The sequence below is a fragment of the Mustela lutreola genome, chromosome 4 (genome assembly GCF_030435805.1).
Source record: "Mustela lutreola isolate mMusLut2 chromosome 4, mMusLut2.pri, whole genome shotgun sequence".
Classification (NCBI taxonomy): Eukaryota; Metazoa; Chordata; class Mammalia; order Carnivora; family Mustelidae; genus Mustela; species Mustela lutreola.
Window position 1 is genome coordinate 113,140,972 of NC_081293.1, and position 22,180 is coordinate 113,163,151.

Sequence of the window (22,180 nt, forward strand, 5' to 3'; positions counted from 1 at the left end):
TTTGTGGCTCCATACAAATTTCAGGATTGTTTGTTCTAGTTCTGTGAAAAATGCTGTTGGTATTTTGTTACGGGTTGCATAAATGGGTAGGTTGCCTTGGGTAGTAGGGACATTTTACCAATATTTGTCCTTTCAATCCATGATCATGGAATGTCTTTACATTTTTTTTTATAAATGTTTCTTTCATCTTTGTTTCATAGTTTTCAAGAGTAAAGGTCTTTCACCTCTTTGATTAGGTTTATCTCTCGATATTTTATTATTTTTGGTGCAATTGTAAATGGGATCGTTTTCTTAATTTGTCTTTCTGCTGCTTCATTATTTAGTGGTGTTTTGGGTGCTCGCTTCGGCAGTACATATACTAAAATTAGTGGTGTTTTGGTCTTGGGAATGCTGGTTTCATAGGATAAATTTGGAAGTTTTCTGTTTTTTGGAATAGTTTGAGAAGAAGAAGTATTAACTCTTCTTCAAATGTTTGGTAGAATTCACCTGTGATGCCATCTGGTCCTGGACTTTAATTTGTTGGGAGTTTTTGAATACTGACTTTTTTTCCCCTGGTTATCAGTCTGTTCAAATTTTCTGTTTCTGTTTGGTAGTTTACATATTTCTAGGAATTTATTGATTTATTCTAGCTATAGTTTTTCACAATATTCTCTTAGAATAATTGTATTTCTGAGTGTTGATTGTTATTTCTCCTCTCTCATTTGTTATACTATTTATTTGAGTCCTTTCTCTTTTTTTCTTGATGAGTCTGACTAGAGAGTTATCAATTTTATTGACAATTTTATTGACTTTATTGAGCCAGAGCCAGCTCCTGGTTTCATTGATCTGTTCAACGGATTTTTAGTTCTATACCATTTATTTCTGCTTTGATCTTTATTATTTCTTTCCTTCTGCTGGCTTTAGGCTGAGAACGTTATATTTGTGGTTATATTCCTAGCTCTTTAGATGTAAGTTCAGGTTGTTTATTTGAGATTTTTCTCGCTTCTTGAGGTATACCTGTATTGCTATATACTTCCCTCTTACAATCATTTTTGTTGCATCCCAAAGGTTTTGGACTATTGTGTTTTCATTTTCATTTGTTTCCATGTACTTTTTAAATTTCTTCTTTTATTTCGTAGTTGATCCATTCCATGTTTAGTAACATGTAACCACTATGTGTTTGTGGTCTTTTCAGATTTTTTTCTCATGTATGACTTCAGTCTTCCTGAATTTGTTGATCTATTCTGGAGAATGTTCTGTGTGCACTTTAAAAGAATGTGTGTATTCTTCTCTTTAGGATAGATGATCTGTCCACTGATGTAAGTGGTTTGCTTAAGTCCCCTACTATTTGTATTATTATTGATTAGTTCGTATGTTTGTTATTATCTCTTTTGTGTGTTTGGGTGCTCCCATATTGGGTGCATAAATATGTACAATTGTTATATATTCTTGTTGGATTGTTCCCTTTATGATCATATAGTTTCCTTCTTTGTCTCGTGTTACAGTCTTTGTTTTAAAGTCTATTTTGTCCACTATAAGTAGACCCTTTGGTTTTTCTTCTAATGTTCTCAGCAGTATTGGAAGTCAGAAAGAGTTCCTAATGTATAAATCATTCATGAAGAAAAGCTGCTGAAATTTTTAGCAATGTTTGCAGTATTTTCAGATGCAATGAATTTGAGAACCTTTTAGATATTGACTTCAAAACTTGTCATCCCAGTTTTATACAAATCAATATTTAAAAGGTTTTACACTATCTAATATCAAATGACAGTTTTGAGGTAGTTTTTTTTTTCTTTAAATCATGGCTTAAAGTATAATAACAGTTTTGCCAATGAATTTCAAAATTAAATCACAGAAAAAACAAGAGACCTAATTTTTTGATCAAACAATTTCTGAAAGATTTAATTTTAGAGAAAAATAAATACAAAACAAGATCACATGTATGATATAAAATTGAGTTTCTCTCTTAAAACAAGTTTGTTTGGAAAACAATATGGAAACTTCTTTAAGAATGAAACACAGACTCTTCACATGAACCAGCAACTCTACTCCTAGAAGTATATCCAAAATAATGAATATACATGTTCATACAAAAAAAGGCATCATTCTAAATTATAAATATAAATGCAAACTGAACTCAGAATAATAATGGAGTTATCCACCACAGCCAAGTTGAGTTTAACCTAGGAATACAAGGATGTTTTATCCATCACTTTAATATATCTGATAAGAATATATGTATAATGTAATCATCTCAATAGATCATTACAACACCATTTCCTAAACTAAAACAAACAAACAAATGAACAAAATACAAATAAACCCTGGACATTTAGGAACAGCAAATTCTTCCTAAACATGGCAAGGATATTCTATATCAAATAAGCAGCCAGCATCGTACCCCATGGTAAATCAGCTGGCTGAGGGTCTCAATTCTGTGAACATAAGCATCATCTGGGGCGCTTTTAAGACTGATGCCTGAGATCTTTCCCTGACCAATAAACTCAGAATCTCAGAGGGTTGGGACTACAGAAACAAAGTACATAATAACTTGTGTACAAGAAAGCTAATTGAAATCAAGGACTAAAGTAGGATGCGTATCATGACCATTTTTATATAACATTATTTTGGAGGTTATGGTGGATCCTCTAAAACATGAAACAAATGCGAGGTAAAAATATTGGCCAGATGGAGAGAAATATTATTACTCATAAGCAATATGATTATGTACTTGGAAAACCCCAGGAGAATAAACTGAAACATTTGAAGAATTTTTAAGAGAATTTACTTATCTACAAAGGCAGCTTTCCTGTGTATCAACAACAATACAAGTTAGAAGATGTAATGAAAGAGATTTCATTTAGATTATTAACAAAGAGAAAATAGAACAAAAAATGTGTGGAATCCAGATTAAGGATACAATAAAATTTAGTTTAGAGACTATAGCCTAGTCCTGTGGTTTTCACACTGCGCTTTTTGGAGATTCAGGGCAAAGCTGACCTGGTATGCAATGAAGAGAACAAAACCGTCTGAGTAAAAGGACCATAGGACCCTCACTCTTGCTTTAATTGAAGCAACTTGATTTTTCTTACTTTCTGCATTAGATTTTACTTGAAGCAAGGTTTTTGCTAATTAACAACAATAACTTAAGTTTTGACAACCTTTCCCCTTGATGAAATGCTTTTTAAGAACATCTAGTTCTGGGGCACGTGGGTGGCTCAGTGGGTTAAAGCCTCTGCCTTCGGCTCAGGTCATGATCCCAGGGTTCTGGGATCGAGCCCCGCGTCAGGCTCTCTGCTCAGCGGGGAGCCTGCTTCCTCCTCTCTCTCTCTGCCTGCCTCTCTGCCTACTTGTGATCTCTGTCTGTCAAATAAATAAACAAAATCTTTTAAAAAAGAACATCTGGTTCTGGGGTGTTTGAGTGGCTCAGTGAGTTAAGATCTGCCTTTGGCTCAGGTCATGACCCTGGAATCTCGGGATTGAGCCCCTTGTTGGGCTCCCTGCTCAGCGGAGCGTCTGTTTCTCCCTCTCCCTCTGTCTCTTCCCTCGCTCTTGCTCTCGCTTTCTCATAAATAAAATCTTAAAAAAAAAAAAAAGAACATTCAGTCCCTTTTGTTCATTTATTTGTTTATTCAGTCACAGATCCTGTGTTTATTAAGTTCCCATAATATTAAAAAAAAAAAAAAATTAACATTTGTTGAGAGCCTGTGCTGAGTCTCTACTGTGTAAGATGTTTTATGTACTTTATTTAATCTTTGCAAAAACCATATGAGGAAGGTATTATCCCCATTTATTTCAGACAAGGAAGGACATTCAAGGGAAGGCACTTTTCCAAGCTCTCACACATGTGGAGAGCTATAGCCGTAATATGAAAGTATTTCAGCTTCACTTCAGAGCTATTTTCCCTTGGGCAACATATCACACCACTCCCTAGCAAGTGGAAAACTGTGGTGGCATTGCAGATCGTGATAATGCTGGGGTTGATGAGGTCCATGAACCACAGGTGTTTTGGTGAGGCTGTGAATATTGGGGATAAGGAAAAGGAAATGAAGCAGATGTTGATACTGGTGAGAGGTATATGGGGTGTGTAGTAGAGGCGGAGCTCTTCTCTGGGATGGACTCATCCTTCTCTCTGTTGCGATGGAATGACAGGGGCCAGAATTTGCCTGGATGCCCTGGGTCAGAGATACCTTCTGTCAAGAGCAGAAGGCCTGACTAAGGGAGAACAGATAACACACACTCGAGGCAGCCAACGGATTAGTTTGAAGGAACAGGAGATGCGAGGGGAGGAGACTCAGGTTGAAACTCAGTCCCCAACAAGGACTTCTTGGGCAGAGCAGGAAGCATGCCTGCCACATTTGTTCCAGCTGTGGCAGTGCTCAGAACTGCTTTGCCCTTCCGTATATTGCCCATGTGCCAATAGACCCTTCCCCCATGCATAGTGGAAGGAATGAAAGCAGATGGTATACAAAACCATTCTGGGCCACCCGAGTGGCTCAGTCATTTAAGTGTCTGCCTTTAGCTCAGGTTGTGATCCTGGGGTCCTGGGATCGAGCCCCGCATCTGGCTCTCTGCTCAGGGAGGATCCCTCTCCCTCTGCTCCCCACTTGTACTCTGTGTCTCTCAAATGAATAAATACAATCTTAAAAAAAGAAAAGGACCATTCTGATCACTGATTATATAGTCAGAAAGTTTGAAATGAGGCAACATATCTGGGGGGCCTCATTATTTTAAGATAAACTATCTGCCTCCATTCTAGATTCCTAGAATTGAGCAAATAAACTCTAGTTTGTAGTAGCTCTACCAATACAAAGGACACCCCTAGTATCCTAAGATCCTTCTTAAAGCAGCAAGTCATCTGTTTTTGTTTTTGTTTTTCCCCAATAGGACTCGGAAGAATTCATGGAACATGTTTTCTGATGAAATAACAATATAGAATAGAAAACATGATGTCACAGACTCTATGAAATAAAATTCTTATGGTTAGTGAGAGGTGTCACCATTTCAGACCTGCAAGAAGTTGAAGTACACACTATGAACAACTAAAAGACTAACAACTCAGAGTGTGAAGAATCAGAGGTGACCAGATGAGTTAGCTGTGTCCCAAGCAAAATGTCCTAATTTCAAAATTATTCATGTATTCAGAGCAACAGAACAAATGTTCATTTTACTTAAGAGACAGTGGTTCTTTCTACCCAAGTAAAAACACAGCACATACACCCAAATTCGAGACTGAAAATAGAAGATTATTAGCATTATAATTTATGTAAATGTCTACTCTATTCATGTTAAAGTAATTGGTATCTCTCAATCGTATGCTAATTATTACATAAATAGATTATAAATAATCATGGGCGAATATTTCATTTTTTAAGCTGAAACCCTACATATTTAAAGGTCTATTGCTTTATAGTATAAAAAACATGGAAAGACTAACACTGTACATTAACGCTACTAGATTTAAAATTAAAAAGGGAACAAAAAACATGAGAAGAATGACTCATGTGTTTCAGTGATTTAAAAATAAAAATTCTGGGGGCACCTGGGTGGCTCAGTGGGTTAAGCTTCTGCCTTCAGCTCAGGTCATGATCTCAGGGTCCTCGGATCGAGTCCCACATTGGGCTCCCTGCTCAGCTCCCCCCACCCGCACCAGCCCGCCTGCTGCTCTGCCTACTTGTGTTCTCTCTCTGTCAAATAAATAAAATCTTAAAAAAAAATAAAAATAAAAATTCTGTTTGGTGTTTTAAAAATTATATTTGTTAAGGTTTGGTAGGTATTTATTAAGGTTTGGTAGGTAAGTTACACATAAGATCAAGAGCAATAGTTCTCTTGGCTGAATATGTTTGTCTTGATGGCAGTCTCTGGGAGGGAAAATGGGTATAAATTTCTCAAACTGAGTGCATCAAGATCACCTGGGAATCTTGTTAAACGCACACTGCTGGGCTCTGGTCCTGGAGTTCCTGAGCCAGGGGGTCCGGGCTGGGGCCAATGATTTGCACATCTAACAAGCTCCAGGTGATGCTGATGCGTTGGTCCCGGCAGCACGCTTGGAGAATCAGTGCTTTCAAGGATGGCAGTGGAGGTGGGCCCGGAGGACTGGAGTGGTGACTGAATGTGACAGCTTTTGGGCTCTCTTTCCCCGGCTGGTGAGTACATGCGACATGTTTGGAGGCATGTCCTGTGTCAGAGGCCTCGCTTTTGCTTCTGCTGGTTACTCTAGGGGACTTGTCAACCAGGAACTTTGTCTATGCTTATTTATTCATTTATTGTTTACTTGATCTGACCTGAGCCAGTGGAGGCCGTGCTTATGAATTCTAAGAGTCTTTCGGTCCTTAATCCAGAACCAGCCCAAATTAGGCAAGTTTCTTTGCAGTCTTCCTCTGCCAGTGGACAGTATTTTTGTCTAATCCCCTCTTTCCACTGACAGACGTCTTCAACGTGCTTTAGGTGGCATGCATGTTTGGTATGGTTAGTTTCTGCCTTTTATGACCTTTATTCCACTTTCTTTGGATTTCATTTGCAATTCTTTATCGAATTTCTCAACAGGAGTGCTTAGATGATGGATTTTTTTTTTTTACCTTCTTTCTAATACAGACATTTAAGTTCCAACTCTCTACCTGGAGTGAGCTTAAGACTTAGTCCTCCTTTCCCAAAATGACTATTAAAGCCCACACCCATCGTCTGGGGAGACCAGCCAATGCCACAGGGTAGCCAAAGCTGTTGAATCTTGGTGATCACCCCAGCCTTCAGTTTCTTTGTTGTTTTCACTCTGGGGGAATTTCTTCTGTTTCTCACTAGCTCAGATTTGTATTGACAAGTCTGCTTGTTATACTTCATAAATCAAATCATTTCTACGTGTTTTGCATTCAGAGGCTTTCCGAGACCTCTTTTCTGTCCTACTGCTAGAAATAGAATTCTAGAGTTAGCAGCACCACAGAGTGTGAGAATTAGATAATACCTATAAAGCCCTCAGCACCATTATTATTAGCATACTTACATCTCAGTGGATTACCAGTGGTGGAGGTAAGAGATGGAATGCTACAGGAAGCAAAGCCTTCCAGGAGAAATAGTGATAGAAGCAGGAGTGGAGGGAGCAGGGAGGGGTGGGGTGGCTGGGTGGTGGACACTGGGGAGGGTATGTGCTATGGTGAGTGCTGTGTATTATGTAAGACTGATGAATCACAGACCCGCACCCCTGAAACAAATAACACATTATATGTTAATTTAAAAAAAGATAAAACAGAAAAAAAAAAAAAACAACCCAGGAGAGGTTGTGTGGTAAATTCATATTTTAACAAGATTTTGGCAAAGGATGGAGGACCTAAATTGTATGCTTTCTGATGAGACCCAGAAAACTGACCCAGTCAAGAGAAGGTTCTTATGTGGGGCAGAAATCATGGCATCAAGTGTAGGGTTACCATGTATAGCTGGGACTCTTCAGGCACAACTCCAGGGACACCAGTTGTAGACCGAGGTGTCACAGTGGTTGAGATCAGGCTGAAGACCCATTCCTCAAAGGTCTGCATTTTGGCAAAGTGAAAAAGGAAGCAAGGATGTGGAAACAAGCAGACATTTTTTTAGGGCAGTAACTGGGAGTGTCTTTGCTGGTTCACAGGTGCACACCCTGTGTTAAAAATAAATAGCCGAGAAGGAATGCTTAGTGTACTTTTCTGTTAACTCCTGACGTGATATGCACGCGCATGTGCTCTCCATCTCTCTCACCCACTCAAAGCCCTGGGATTTCTCCAGTGGTCATGTGGGTAAAATGGAGTTGTGGTTCATTCCTCAAAACTCTCTGAGGCAGAAGAGCTAAGTTCTGGATGGCTCTTACTCAGCTCACTTTTTTTTTCCTGGATATTCTTTTTCCCTCTTTCCTCCTCACTTTTCCTCTCACCTTTTGTCCCCCATCTTGGGGCGGTTTATTCTCTTGCCTCCGGCGGTGAGCACCAGCCGTTTCCTATGCTGTAGCATGTCACATAGCAAACAGTTCTTTTCAAAAGAGACCCAGAATCTGGTTGGGATTCAAGATGGAGCCCATGGTCCTTGGGAGGGCTGGTGGGAGCTAGGCAGGTGTTCACTGTTAAACCTGTGCTGTCAGGCAAAAGATCCAGACCGTGCTAGCAAATGATCCAGACCTGGGAACAGGTTGGGCCTGTTTGCCTTCACCATGTGCAGACCACTTATCAGAACAGGTGCCTAGGGGCACCTGGGTGGCTCAGTGGGTTAGAGCCTCTGCCTTCAGATCAGGTCATGATCCTAGGGTTCTGGGATCGAGCCCCACATCGGGCTCTCTGCTTGGCGGGGAGCATGCTTCTCCCTCTCTCTCTGCCTGCCTCTCTGCGCACTTGGATCTCTGTCTGTCAAAAAAAAAAAAAAAAAAAAAAAAAAAAAAGACCAGGAGCCTAGACAAAGTCAGAACCAGCAAGAGGAAGCCCAGGAAAGAAAGACAAGCTAGCTGGCACTGTGGTTCCCCTGCACTTGGGCTTTGAATCACCTCAGAGAATGTATGTTTCTTTCCCACACATTCAACTTCAAAGTGAAGCTCCTTCAGAAAGATAACTGTCTTTCCTCAAAATCAGAGAAGACCTAGATATCACCGGGCCATTGCTGAAGTAGGCAAGAGGAGAACCACATGTTCCAATTCCAATGAGCCTTTGTTAAAGGGTCAGAAAGTCAAACAGGAAAAGTTGGATGAGATGATGTGCTTTAAGATGCTGGACCCAGCCTGGCCTGCCCAGATTACTTCGTGGGTATCTTTTTCTGTGGAGTAGTAAGCAGAGTCAGTGGGTGAGTAGTCTGGGGACCCAAGCTTGGGGCTCCCCATGGCCTTGTAAACAGGGAGACCAAGTCAGGGTATACCCTATAAAGTAGCATGACCATCTTACGACTTACTGTGGGCACGAAGGAAGGTTTACCTGCTGTCCTGGGTAAACTTGAGGGAAGAGTCAAGTAAAAGAGCCTCTTGACATACTAGTCCAAATACTGCTTTTTGATTACTTCTTTGGCTTTCTCAGGAGTTAATGGGAATCTGAGAAAGGGAATGGATCAGGTGCTGGGGTCTTCAGTAATTCTGTTCCAACCATTTGAGGTCCTAATGGGTAGCACATTAGCTGCGGGAGGGAAGGAGAGAGAAGGAAACAATGCGTAGACACATCTACCCAGGATCCTGATCAATACTGAGTGGGAATGGAGGCTTTTAAATGATGAAGGTATTTGGGATCTAAAGACCATGTTCATCAACAACACAGTCTTTGCAATGAGTTGTATTGTTAAGCTGTACACAGAGCAATTAACACTAGAGCATTTGGCAAAGTGAGCCATATATGATACCGTATTTCCTCACAATAACTGCCACTTAGAAAGTGTTTACTGTGAACTCAGCTCTTCATGCAAATTATTCTCACCACCTCTCTATAGAGAAGAGCTTGCTGTTTTCCCTATTTTTTATAGATGAGGAAATCGAGGCCCCAGAAAGGCAAGTAACTTGTGTAAGGCCACAGCTGGTTGCCTGAGCTGGAAATCTAACCCAGTTCTGAGTTTGCCATCCAGGTTTTTAACTATGACGTGAAACTCCCACCCAGGGGACCTGGCAGGTGAGGACCAAGAGCTGCATTTCAGGAGAGGAAATTTTGGTTTCTGTTAGGTTGAACTATATGAAATGGCTGATATTTTGTCATTCATGACTTATAAAAATGATTATCTTCTGTTTCAACCTAATAGAGACTAAGTGAATTAAACAAATTTAACCTAGGTAATAAATATTTTCCTAAAACCCTGCACCAAGTTCTCTGTACTAATCCACTCAATCCAAAAGTGAGTGTCTAATCTACTCCTAAAGCCCTAAAGGTTGCCACTCTTTGGGGTCTTGCCACTTAGTGGGGTGAGGGGACAAAGATACAGGGTGCTGATTGTAAAGAATACCTCAATAAACATCTTAGGGTGAGATGGGAAAGGATGAAGTCCTAGAGAGGCCAGGTAAGACCTCTAGCCCACATTCCCTGTTAGGGGAGCAGCCCATGCAGAGGGATGAGAAGAGCTATGCCTTCAGGGAACTTGGAATAGTTGGACTTGGTTAGACCATTGGCCTTTGATTGGGGAGCAAGGGAGGATTGTGGGGGAATATCACAAAGTACCTGAAAGTATTAGAGGCTTTTGTCCTTCAGAGCAGCATTTAAGTATTTTAAGCATGCTGAAGTGATGCAGTCACATTTGTGCTTAGAAAACCCTCACTGTATGCGTGTACGGCCTGGATTAGAAGGACATGCGCACCCAGGGGACATAATGCACATCTGGGCTAAGTGACAGAGGAGAAAAATGCACGAGTGGTATGAGACTCTTTAGAAAGTAGAAGCTTTGGTGACTGACTTGGAAATGGGGGGCATTCTACAAATGACAAATATGTTTGGAATTTACAAATGGAGTCTCAGCCTTAACCAGTTATAAACTTCCTGAACAAGGAAAAATGAATCCTCTAAAATAAAGAGCCCCAGGTCCCAAAGAATTGTGCCCTCTTTTTAAGAAAGATGGTCACAAGGGAGGAATCTTGTAACCTGGAGATCAACCATGGGGGATGGCTCCCTACTTGTGACAAGACCAACATTCTGTGGTTTGTACTGCGCCAATATCCCATTTGGGTTGATGACTGCTGTGTTTCATGTGTTGTCAACATTTTGATCACTCCTACTTTCTGACCAAGGGACAAGCCAACTAACCTATTTTATCGGTGCGAGAAGTGCTGTACAAGGTACTTATGTTCTGAATCCTTAATTACTTATTGGAAAATAGATTTTTGAACATCTCTAAATCCTTGAGAGGAAAGGAAGTTGAGGCTCCATAATCACAGAGGCTAGGATTTGCTCAATGATATTGAATTCCCAGGGAAAAAGAAGAAAGTTTGGGAATCACCTTGGGCAGGGTGGTAGTGTTTATTTGGTTAATGGAGGAGAAGGCAGGTATAACTGTGCTAAAAGCAGCCTGGATCTCACATTGCGCATCTGATTTGTTTTCAGCCTTCTGTTACTTTGGACTGTTGCAAACCGTTCCCATTTTGGGGACCTTGTGATAGTGTGTACAGTATGACAGCCTCCCCTCAACAAGTGGCAGGAGGTGTTAGGTACACATTTGTCCCACTGACTATCAATACAGTGAAATATATACACAAAAAAAGTAATCCTGTACATACTAAAAGGAAATTTCTGGGACTTTCTTTGGGATTAAAGTTAAGTCAAAACTCAAACTTTCAAAAGAAACTTTTTTGTTTTGTTTTGTTTTCTCAGGAAACAGACAAAGCCACCCAGCCTTTCTCTGTTGGAACGTGACTTAAAAGGAGGCTGTGCTAATATTAGGCATGGCCTTTGGCCAGTTAGTAAAGGAAGTTTCTAAAGAGTAGGCCACAAAAAAGTTACGCCCATTTAAAATTTGTTCCTGGAAACCTTTATTTCTCTTCTCCATATGGTCTACATAGTGGAATAAGGATTTTCAGAGGGCTTAAAAATATGAAGACATTTAAATCAACTCTCCCAAGCAACCTAGTGAAAAGGTTTCCAAGGAGGGGGGACAGGTTCATTAATCAATAGCTTTCAAAGTAGCAAGGCTTTCAGGGGTACTCAGGAAAGATGTCTGTCACCAGTGGTGAAGTGTTTAGGAGGAGGAAGCAACATCAACTGCAAAATTAAGTCATTCCAAAGATCTATATGTTAGAAATGATCATAGAGATGGTCTATGTCTTGTACAAACTACATGTCCACAAAATGACAGAATTCAACTGCTATGGCTTTCAGATTTTACAGTCTCTTTCTCTTGCTCTGTCCTTCTTGGTCTCTGCATTTCCAGAGACGTGGATGTGTTTCACATAGAGATAACTATGGAGTCTTCAGATGAGTCCAGCCATGGCCTTGGGCAAGGACTGGACTTCATGAGAGGCTGAATATTCCAACACTAGAATTTGGTGAAGCCTGGAACTGGGACAAGTGAAGCCAAAGGATTGCCTAGGGCTGTAGGATAGCTCAACATTGCACCCATCTTCGTGGACTGGGTAAGCATGTCTAGGCCACTTGGTCTCCAGGAGTGTAATTCCAACAACAATCAAAGTATAAGTAGCTTAAAATGGGTCATCCCTTATTGGGGTCCTGTGTTCCCTAAGTCATATCTCGGAGAATAATGAATGCCCCAGACAGGAAATTTATTTTCCCTGATGCAAATGTATGACACCCACATTTCCCTTCAGCCTCTGCTATTTCAGGATGCCCTGCTCCAAAGACAGGTTCAGACAATCTGCAGTCACTAGTATTTATTCCCCCTTAACATGATGGAATAAAGAAAGGTTCCTTAAGGGTATGTGGAAAACTCTTTCAAAGACATGGTAGACTAAAATAGGCTTTGTGTGTTGGTCTGCTAAACCAACCATTAGGAAGAACATTCTTTTTGTGAGAAATTGCTTTCCCTCCCTTGAAAGTTAAAGGATTCCCTGAGTGACACACAGTAGAAATCTATCCAATGATAATATTAAGCACTCTGTGGCGGAGACTTAGTTGTCTTCTAGATTGTTTTTTTTTTTTTTTAAGATTTTATTATTTATTTGACAGAAAGAAAGAGATCACAAGTAGGCAGAGAAGCAGGCAGAGGGAGAGGGGGAAGTAGGTTTCCTGCTGAGCAGAGAGCCCGATGTACCGCTCGATCCCAGGACCCTGGGTTCATGACTTGAGCCGAAGGCAGAGGCTGAACCCACTGAGCCACCCAGGTGCCCCATGTCTTCCAGATTCTGTAGCAACCCAATTTTTAATTGAGCACATGGTCTCTCAAAGTAGAGATTACCTTTCTGAGCCTTCCTTGCAGCTAGGCGTTACTGGTGACTGATGGGCTAATAAGATGATGGCATTAGTGCTGTTTGATGGTTATGTGTGTGCAGTATGTGTTATGGGGAATTTGGATGTAGGGGCCTTTTATTACTTTTCATTCTTTCATCTTGCTCCTTGGAATGCACATACTACCATCCTGGTCATGGGGTCAAGGCTACAGATAGCAGTGTAACCAGATAGAAGAAGCCTGGCCCCCTGGCACTCCAAAGCCCCAAGTCCTGGTCTTCCTTCAGGGATGTATGGAGGAGAGATCAGCTGCAATGCTGTTTAAGCTATTGTTATTTGGGGGCTTCCTGTCACTTGAAATTTGATCTAATTCTAATAAAAATATTTATTATCGTATCATTGTACATAGAAACATACTTGATAACTACCATTGTGCTATTAGGCCGGTACCTAGAATAAGTTGTTTTTGTAAATGAGCCTTAAAAGCATGCATATTCTCTTTGGCATAAAGCAGGTCAGGTTTATAGGTAATGTTTTCATAACTAAGGTTTTTTAGTGAAGTCTTTTGATTAGCATGCAAGTGTACAACACTAATATTTTTCTTATCAGTTGCTTCCAATTGCCAGTAAGCCTAGAAAAAATCAATTATGCAGGTGGATCAATTCCTTTGAACTTCTCCCCAAGGTCTGTGTCTTTATTTATTTATTTATTTGTGTATTTATTTAATATGAAGTCTTTATTCCCCCCCCCCGCCCCGATTCATTTAAAATATAAAAGCCACTGAGGCTGTGGTCTAGTAGAAGGTAGAAGGTAACTAGGAGACTTAATGACCAGAAGGAAAAACAGCTTTCAACATTCTCCATGTATCTGTTGACTATTTCTTGGGCCAGCTGGTCTAGGACTCATACATCTGGCCATTGGCTGGATGTCGGATGAGTCAACGGATGACCAGGGCATGTGTCTTTCATTATCTAGCAGGCTAGCTTGGGTTTGTTTACATAGTGGTGGCAGGATTCCTAGAGAGACTGGATATGTGCAAGGTCCCTAGAGGCCTAAGGTCAGCACAACATCACCTTCATCACACTCTGTGCTCAAGCAAGTTACAGGGCCAGTGAATTCAAGGCCTTGGGGGGGATGGACTCTGCTTCTTGTTGGGAGGAACCACAGAGTCACTTTGCAAAAGGTATGGATCCAGGGAGGGGTATAGAATCCTAGCCACGCATACCCAGTCTAACACAGAGGCTGTGGACTTGAGCAAATATTTCCTCCTCTTTTGTCTGCTGGAGAAAATGACTGAGACCTGAGAAGCAAGCAAAAAGGGATGGCAGGTTATCTAGGTAGAATTGGTTGGGAGTTCAGAGATGTTGTCCAGGCTGGAAAGGTAGGTGCCAGAAAGGATAGTTGTTAATGTTGTTGTTTCTAGAAAAATGTTCAAACTCAAATGTGCATACAAATCACCTAATTCTGATTCAGTAGGCCTGGGTTGTGTCTTGAAATGCAACATTTTTTTAAAAGCTCCCAGGCAATGCTGCTGCTGGTCGAAGCACCACACTGCACAGCAAGATTCTGGATTGTAATCTGTCTCCCTTTCAACCATCATTCCCCTGGAGAAGAGTCTAGTCTAATGGCAGACCAGTGGGTTGGCATTAGAAAGAACATTTATTTGTGAAATACCTACTCTTTGTCAGGAACTGTGCCAAAGACTTTCTGTGCCCTATCTCATTTAATTCTGGTTGCAACTGTCTAAACAAGGCAATGTCACCCTTGTTTGGAAGAGAAAGAAATTATAGTGCAAGGGTTTTTTGTTGCCTTTCTGCTGTATTACAGTGTGAAGAAAGGATGACCTCATTTATAACACGGGGCATGGTGCCATGAATGTATTAAGATAAAATACATATATTGATGTGATCCCGTGGTTGGCTAGGCTCATGTCTTTCCAAGGTGAAATAAATCTTCCCAAACCTATTCAAGCTACCTCTGTTTGGATACCTCAGCTTACAAATTGGGTCAGTCATTATATTATTACTACTAGATCAAAACATTAAAGTTCACCCTCCAGACTGCCCAGACTTCCCAGGGACTTTCCTTAGCATCATCCCCCCAAAAGAGAAAGGTCTTTGAAGTCTGGAATGATTCATAGGATTAAGCCATATATTTGTACAGTGTATAACCTATATAAACAAAGATGCTGGTCCTTGCAATAATGAATAACGAAAACCTACAGATCCACAAAGGCCAAAGTGAAGTTACAGAGAAGGAGTTCAACCCATTACTGGTGTTCTTCATTCCTTTGTGCATAACCAGTTATCACTTTTATTTCTTTTGTGGATGGTACCTTTGGTGTTGTGTTTAGAGGTCTTTGTCATGGCCAAAGATCCATCTAGAATGATCTCCTATCTTACGCCTTAGGAGTTGTCGAGTTTTGCCTTTTACATTTGAGTCTGTGATCTATTTGGTATTAATTCCTGTGAAGGACATAAGGTCTGTGTCTGGAGTCATTATATTGCATGTGGATGTCCATTTCTAGCACGATTTGTTGAGAAAGACTCTCTTTGCGCCTTTGTATTGCTTCTGCTCCCTTGTCAAAGATCAGTTGACTGTATTTATATGGGTCTATTCCTTGTAGCTTGAAGTCAGTCTTGAAGTCAGTTAGTTCTAGTCTTCCAACTTTGTTCTTCAAAAGTGTTTTGGCTCTTCTGGGTCTTTTGCTTCCCTGCGTGATCTTTAGAATTGGTTTGTTGATATTTACAATATAACATGCTGGAATTCTGATGGGTATTGCACTGAATCTGTAGATTAAGGTGGGAAGAATTGACGTTTTGAGAATATTAGATCTTCCTATCCATAAACATGAAATATCTCACCTCTTATTTCATTCTTTGATTTTCATTAGAGTTTTGTAGTTCTTGTCATATAAATCATGTATTTTGTTAGATTTACACATAAGTATGTAATTTTGGGAGGGAGGATTCTAGTGTAAACAGTATTGTGTTTTTAATTTCAAATTCCACTTGTTCATTACTAGCATATAGGAAAGTGATTAAATTTTTTAAGAAAGAGTTTGTTTATTTATTTATTAGGGAGAGAGAGTACATGCTTGAGGAGAAGGGAGAAGCATACTCCTGCTGAACAGGGAGCCAGAGGGGCTCAACCCCGGGACTCTGAAATCATGACCTAAGCCAAGGCACCCTAGCAATTGACTTTCATGTATTAACCTTGTATCCTACAACCTTGCCATATTTTCTTACTACTTCCAGTTGTTTTCTTAGTTCTTTCAATTTTCTACATAGATGATCATGTCTTCTGCAAACAATGACAGTTTTATTTTTTCCTTCTCAGTCTGTATATCTTTTATTTCCTTTTCTTGTTTTAAATTCCATTAGCTAGTACGTCCAGTACAATGTTGAAAAGAACCGGTAAGAGAGGATATTTTTTTCTTATACCTGATCTTTGTAGGAAAGCTTTGAGTTTCTCACCATTAAATATATTAATTATATTATCTGTAGGCTTTTTGTAGATTTTTTTAAATCAATTTGAGAAGTTCCCCTTTATTCCTAGCTCACTAAAAATTTTTTATGACTGAATATTGGATTTTGTCAAATACTTTTTCTGCATCTAGTGATACGATCATGTGATTTTTCTTTTTTTTTTTTTTTAGCTTGTTGATGTGATGGATTACATTAAATGATTTTCAAATGTTGAATCAGGCTTGTATATTTGGGACAGATCCTGCTGATCCTTTCTTTTCCAGTATATTTTCTCTCTTTTAGGTAATTTCTGTTGCTGTGTCTTCAAAATAATTTTTTTTCTGCAATATCTCATAAGCTTCCATTAATCCTATCAAGTATATTTTTTAAAATCTCACATGCTGTAGTTTTCTTCAGAAATTCAGTCTGAGTCTCTAAAAATACCATACATGTCTCCACTGAACAGACTCACTCTTTCCTCTAGCCTCTTGAATATAGGGAACACAGTGATGACTATTTTAATGTTCCAGTCTGCTAATGCTGACAAGTCTGGATTGGTTTTGATTGATTGTTCTTCTCATTATGGGTCAGATTTTCTTACTCACTTGAATGCCTGGTAATTTTTTATTGGGTAGCAAACATTATGAATTTTACCTTGTTGGATGCTGGATATTTTTGTGTTTCTACAAATATTCTTGATGTTCTGGGATGCAAAGTTATTGGGAAACTCTTTTATCCTTTTAGATAATGCTCTTTAGCTACCCTCCCCCAGCTTTACGGAGGTATAACTGACAAATGAAATTGTAAGATATTTAAAGTGACCTTGTGGTGATTTGATGTTCATGTCACACATTGTGAAAGGATTTTGCCGTCTAGTTAATTAACCCATCCATCACCTCACAATTTATATATATTTTTTTCTTTTAGTGGGTACATTTAACTTTCTTAGCAAATTTAAATTATATAATATTATTCATCTTATACCTGGAAGGTTGTACCCTTTAACCAACTTCTTTCTCTTTCCTTCAAACGCCACACCCTGGCAACGATTTTTTTTTTTTTTTTTTTTTTTTTTTTTTTTTTTTTTTGGTGGCGCTCTGTTTCTATGTGTTTGGTGTAGAATTAAAAAAAAAAAAAAAGTGATACCATACACTATTTGTTTTTGTCTGGCTTATTTAGGATAGTGCCCTCAAGCTCCATCCATGGCTTTTAAGCTTTTTAAGGTAGGACCAAAGCAGCATTTGTGTAGAGCTGATTATTTTCCTGAGGCAAGACTTCTTGAGTTCTCTACCTAGTTCCTCTTGAACTTTGAGATTTTCCAGTCTGGCTTGTAGGAATAGGCACTCTTTCTGGTCTTGTATGAGTCCTTCTGATTATTTCTGGTGTTTTTCCCTGCAGTTCCAAGCAGTATCCTCACCTTCATGTCAGTAGTCTGCTCAAAATGGTCCTTCTGCAGACTTCTAAAGTTGTCTGCCTTGCATCATTCTCTGTGTTTAGCACTCTGTCCTGCAAATCTGAGCTGCCTTTATATCCCCAGATTCGGCTCTGTCTTCTCAACTCAGGGAGTCTACTGGACTCTGGGTTCCCTATTTTGGCCAATAAAAGCCATTGCAGAAAGAAGGGGCCGTTGTAGAACTTATCATTATTCACCCATCGTTTAGTCCTTTGCTGCCTAATGTCCAAGTCTTGGGAAAATATTTTTCCCATATATTTTATCTACTTTTTTATTAGTTTCAGGTGGGAGGATAAATCTGGACCTTGATGCCCCATGTTGTTCAGAGGCCAAAGTTTCTGTATTCTGAAGCATGCAAACATACAAAAAGTTACTTCCTCCTTAATGGTTGGCTGGTTTGCACACTTGCCTTTAGTCTCCCTGGGTTTTGTTTTCCTTATTTGTAAAAAGGAAAAGGCTAGACCATGCATTAGTCTGGTCTCTGGAGAAGCAGAACCGATAGGATATGAGGTGTATGTATATATGAATGTATGAATGTATGCATGTATGTATGTATGTATGTATATGCATGCATGTATATATGTATGTATGTATATGCGTATATATGTACATAAACCCCCAGATGTATTATAGGGTACTGGCTCACGTGGTGATGGATGCTTACAAGTCCCATGATCTGCCGTCTGCCAGCTGGAAACCCAGGAAAGCTGGGGATGTAGTTCAAAGGCATGAAAACCAGAAAGCAGATGCTGTAGAATCCAATCTGATTCTGAAGGCCTGAGAACCAAGAAGGCTGAGAACAGGAGAAGGTTGATGTCCCAGCAAGTGCAGGGAAGCAGAGAACAAATTCAAACTTCTCCAACCTTTTTTTTTTTTTTCCAGGCCCTTAACACATTAGCTGATGTCCACCCACATTGGGGAGGACCATCTACTTAACCCAGGCCATGGATTCAAATGCTAATCCCTCCAGAAATACCCTTACAGACACCGAGAAATAATCTTAAATCAGACATCTAGGCATTCCATGGCCTGGTCTAGTTGACACATAAAATTAACCATTCAGACAAGAAGCAAGACTCACTGCATTCTAGTTCTAAAAGTTTTCAAGTTCATGAAACCCTCCCATTTGATACTTTCTAAAACACAGCCGAGTCATCATTCCAGCCTGAGCTGACTCAGAGTCAGTGTGGGGGGCTTGGTGGCCTTGGCTCTCCTCTCTGTAGTCCTTTCTCTTCTCTACATCCTTCTATCAAGTCATTTAGCAAATATTTAGTGAGTACCTACTATGTGCCAGACACTGTGGTAGGCACTGGAGACACAGCAATGAACGGACCCAGGGATTATATTCTAGTGGATGCTTGCTGAGCCTCACTAGGGGTCTGCTGGGCCAGAGAAAGACACCTGACCTATGTTATCTTACTTCCTACTTCATAGGACTGACGTGAAGTTTATCTTTGCACAGATAAGAAAACTGAGATCACAGGACCACTGAGTAAAAGGAACAGAGTTGTGAACCCGGACAGTCTGACTCCAGATCTCCTGCTTTTAATGCCATGGATTCAGACAAAACTCAGCCTGTAGGTGGATCTGCTTTGGCTCACATCCTTGTTGTATGAGAAATTAGGTCTGAGTTTGTGAAACTCAAGTGTGCTGTAGCTCCCACTGTTTCGATTCTTTCCCACCCAGTCGACTTCTTCCATTCACCTCACTGGCCCCCAAGGGCTTTGGATTTTGATTTCTGCCCACGTCCATCCTATCTCCTTTCCCAAGTACTTTGTACATCTTCCTCCTGAGCTCTGTTTGCTCTTTTCTGGTAACTTCATCAGATCACTCCCCTCGCTTTTACTCCTTTTCTGTTGCCCATTTCTCCTCAACTTTTTGACAAGTTACCTCTTTCAAAGATTTCTCACTCCCTTTGCTGTGGTTTAGGGCCCTATCCCCATTGGCCCATTGTGTGTGAAACCCCTAAGATTATTGGTGATAAAACTATAGCATTAAGAACAAAAAGGAAGTGAAATGGACATAATAAAAGACTCCTTGAATGTCTAAAACCTTTGAAAAACCCAATCTGTTTCTTCAGATCTCAAGTACAACTAAATAAACAAGAGGACTTTACCAATCATTTTCTTAGCTTTTCTCCCCCATCAAAATTGCATTAAGAGAAACAGAGTTTTGATGTGTTAGTGTTTTCCTGTTTGTTTTAACCATAGTATCTCTGGGCTTGCCTGGGAGGCAAACCACAGAGCATACTGTCTTATGAAAAGAAATACACTTCAAATTCCAAATAATCAAAGATGTGCTTTAAAAAAATCTGACTATAATGTACATAACTACATAACCTATTAGTTTCAGGTGCAAAAAATAATGATTCTATTTTGTATATATAGCAAAATGATTACTACAATAAGTCTAGTTAACATCTGTTGTCATAAGCAGTTACAACTTTGAAGATTTATTTGCTTAGCAACTTTCAAATATAAAATACAGTAGTAGTAACTATACTCCCCATGCTGTATGTTACATCTTCCTGACTTATTTATAACTGGAAATTGTACCTTTCGATCACTTTCCTCCATTTCTCCCACCCCCAACTTCTGGCCTCTGACAACCACCAGTCTGTTCTCTGTATCTATATACTCAGATTTTTGTTGTTGTTGTTGCTTTTCCAAATGTGAGTGACATTACTTGGTATTTTTTTTCTCTGACATATCTCATGTCACAAATGGCAGGATTTCCATTCTTAATGGCTGAATAATCCATTGTGTGTATATATGCCACATATTTTGGAAAAATAATTGGCAGAGCATTCTGTTAGTTTCAGGTATACAACATGGTGATTCCATGTCTTTACACATTAGGAACTAATCAACACGATATGTCTCATTCCCATCTGTCATCATACGAAATGAATGCAATATGATTTATTGTATTTTCATGTTGTACATGACATCCCCCTGACTTATTCTTTTTGACGTTGTTATTTTGTAATTGGTAGTTTGTGTGTTGTATTTTGATCCTCTGTGCTCATTTTGTGCTCCTCCTCCCCTCACCCCCTTTACTTCTGGCAACCACCACTCTATTCGTATTTCATGTTAGTTCTTCGTTTATTATTTTTTAAAATTTAGATTACACCTCTAAATGAAAACAGGAATTATTTGCCTTTATCTGTCTGACTTTTTCCCACTTACATAATGCCCTCAAGTTCTATCCATGTTGTCACAAATGTCAAGATTTCATTTTTTTATGGCTCAGCAGCATTCCATTGTGTGTGTGTGTGTGTACATCTTTATTCATCTATTGATGAACACTTGGGTTGCTTCCATTTCTTAGCTATCGTAAATAATTCTACAGGGAACATAAAGGTGCATGTATCTTTTCAAATTACTGTTTTCCTTTTTTATTTTTTCAGGTAAATGCTGAGTAGTGGAATTGCTAGACCATGTGTTAGTTCTATTTTTAATATTTTGAGGAACCTCCTATTGTTTTCCAAGGGGTTACACCAGTTTATGTTTGCACTAATGGTGAATGAGGGTTCTCTTTACATCCTGACCAACACACACTTAAATACTTTCTGATACAAGCCATTCTGACAGGAGTGAGGTGATACCTTACTGTAGTTTCGATTTGCATTTCCCTGATAAGTGGAGAATCTTTTCATGTTCCTAAAAAGATCTTTATATCTTCTTTGGAAAAAGTCTATTCAGATCTTCATCCCATTTTTTAATTGAATTGTTTGGGGGTTTTCGTTGTTATGGGTTGTATAAGTTCTTTATGTATTTTGGATATTACCCTCTTTTTGGATGGATGATTCGTGGATATCTTCTCCAGTTAGTCACCTTTTTGTTTTGTTGATGGTTTCCCTTGCTGATCAGAAGCTACTTAATTTGACGTAGTTCCATTTGTTCCATTTGTTTGCTTTGTTGCTCTTGCTTTTGGAGTCAGATCCAACAAAGCATTACTAAGACCCATGTCAAGAAACTTAGCACCTATGTTTTCTTCTAATGAATTTAATGGCTTCAGGACTTAACATTCAAGTCCTTAATCCATTTTGAGTTAATTTTTGTATATGGCTTAAAAGAGTGGTCCAGTTTCATTCTTTTGCATATAGTCAGTCAATTTTCCCAACACCATTTATTGGAGACTGTCCTTTCCCCATCGTATATTCTTGCCTTCTTTGTCATACACTAATTAACCATATGTGTGTGGGATTAATTCTAGGCTCTTTTGTTCTATTGATATGTGTATGTCTGTTTTTGTGCAGCTACCATACTGTTTTGATTACTAGAGCTTTGTAGTGCAGTTTGAAATCGGAGATTGTGATGTTCTTTCTCAGATTGCTCTGGCTACTTGGGATCTATTGTGGTTCCAAATTTTATAGTTGTTCCAGTTCTGTGAGAAATGCCATCAGAATTTTGATAGCTATAGCATTGAATCTGTAGATTGCTTTGAGAGTATGGACATTTTAACAATATTCTTCC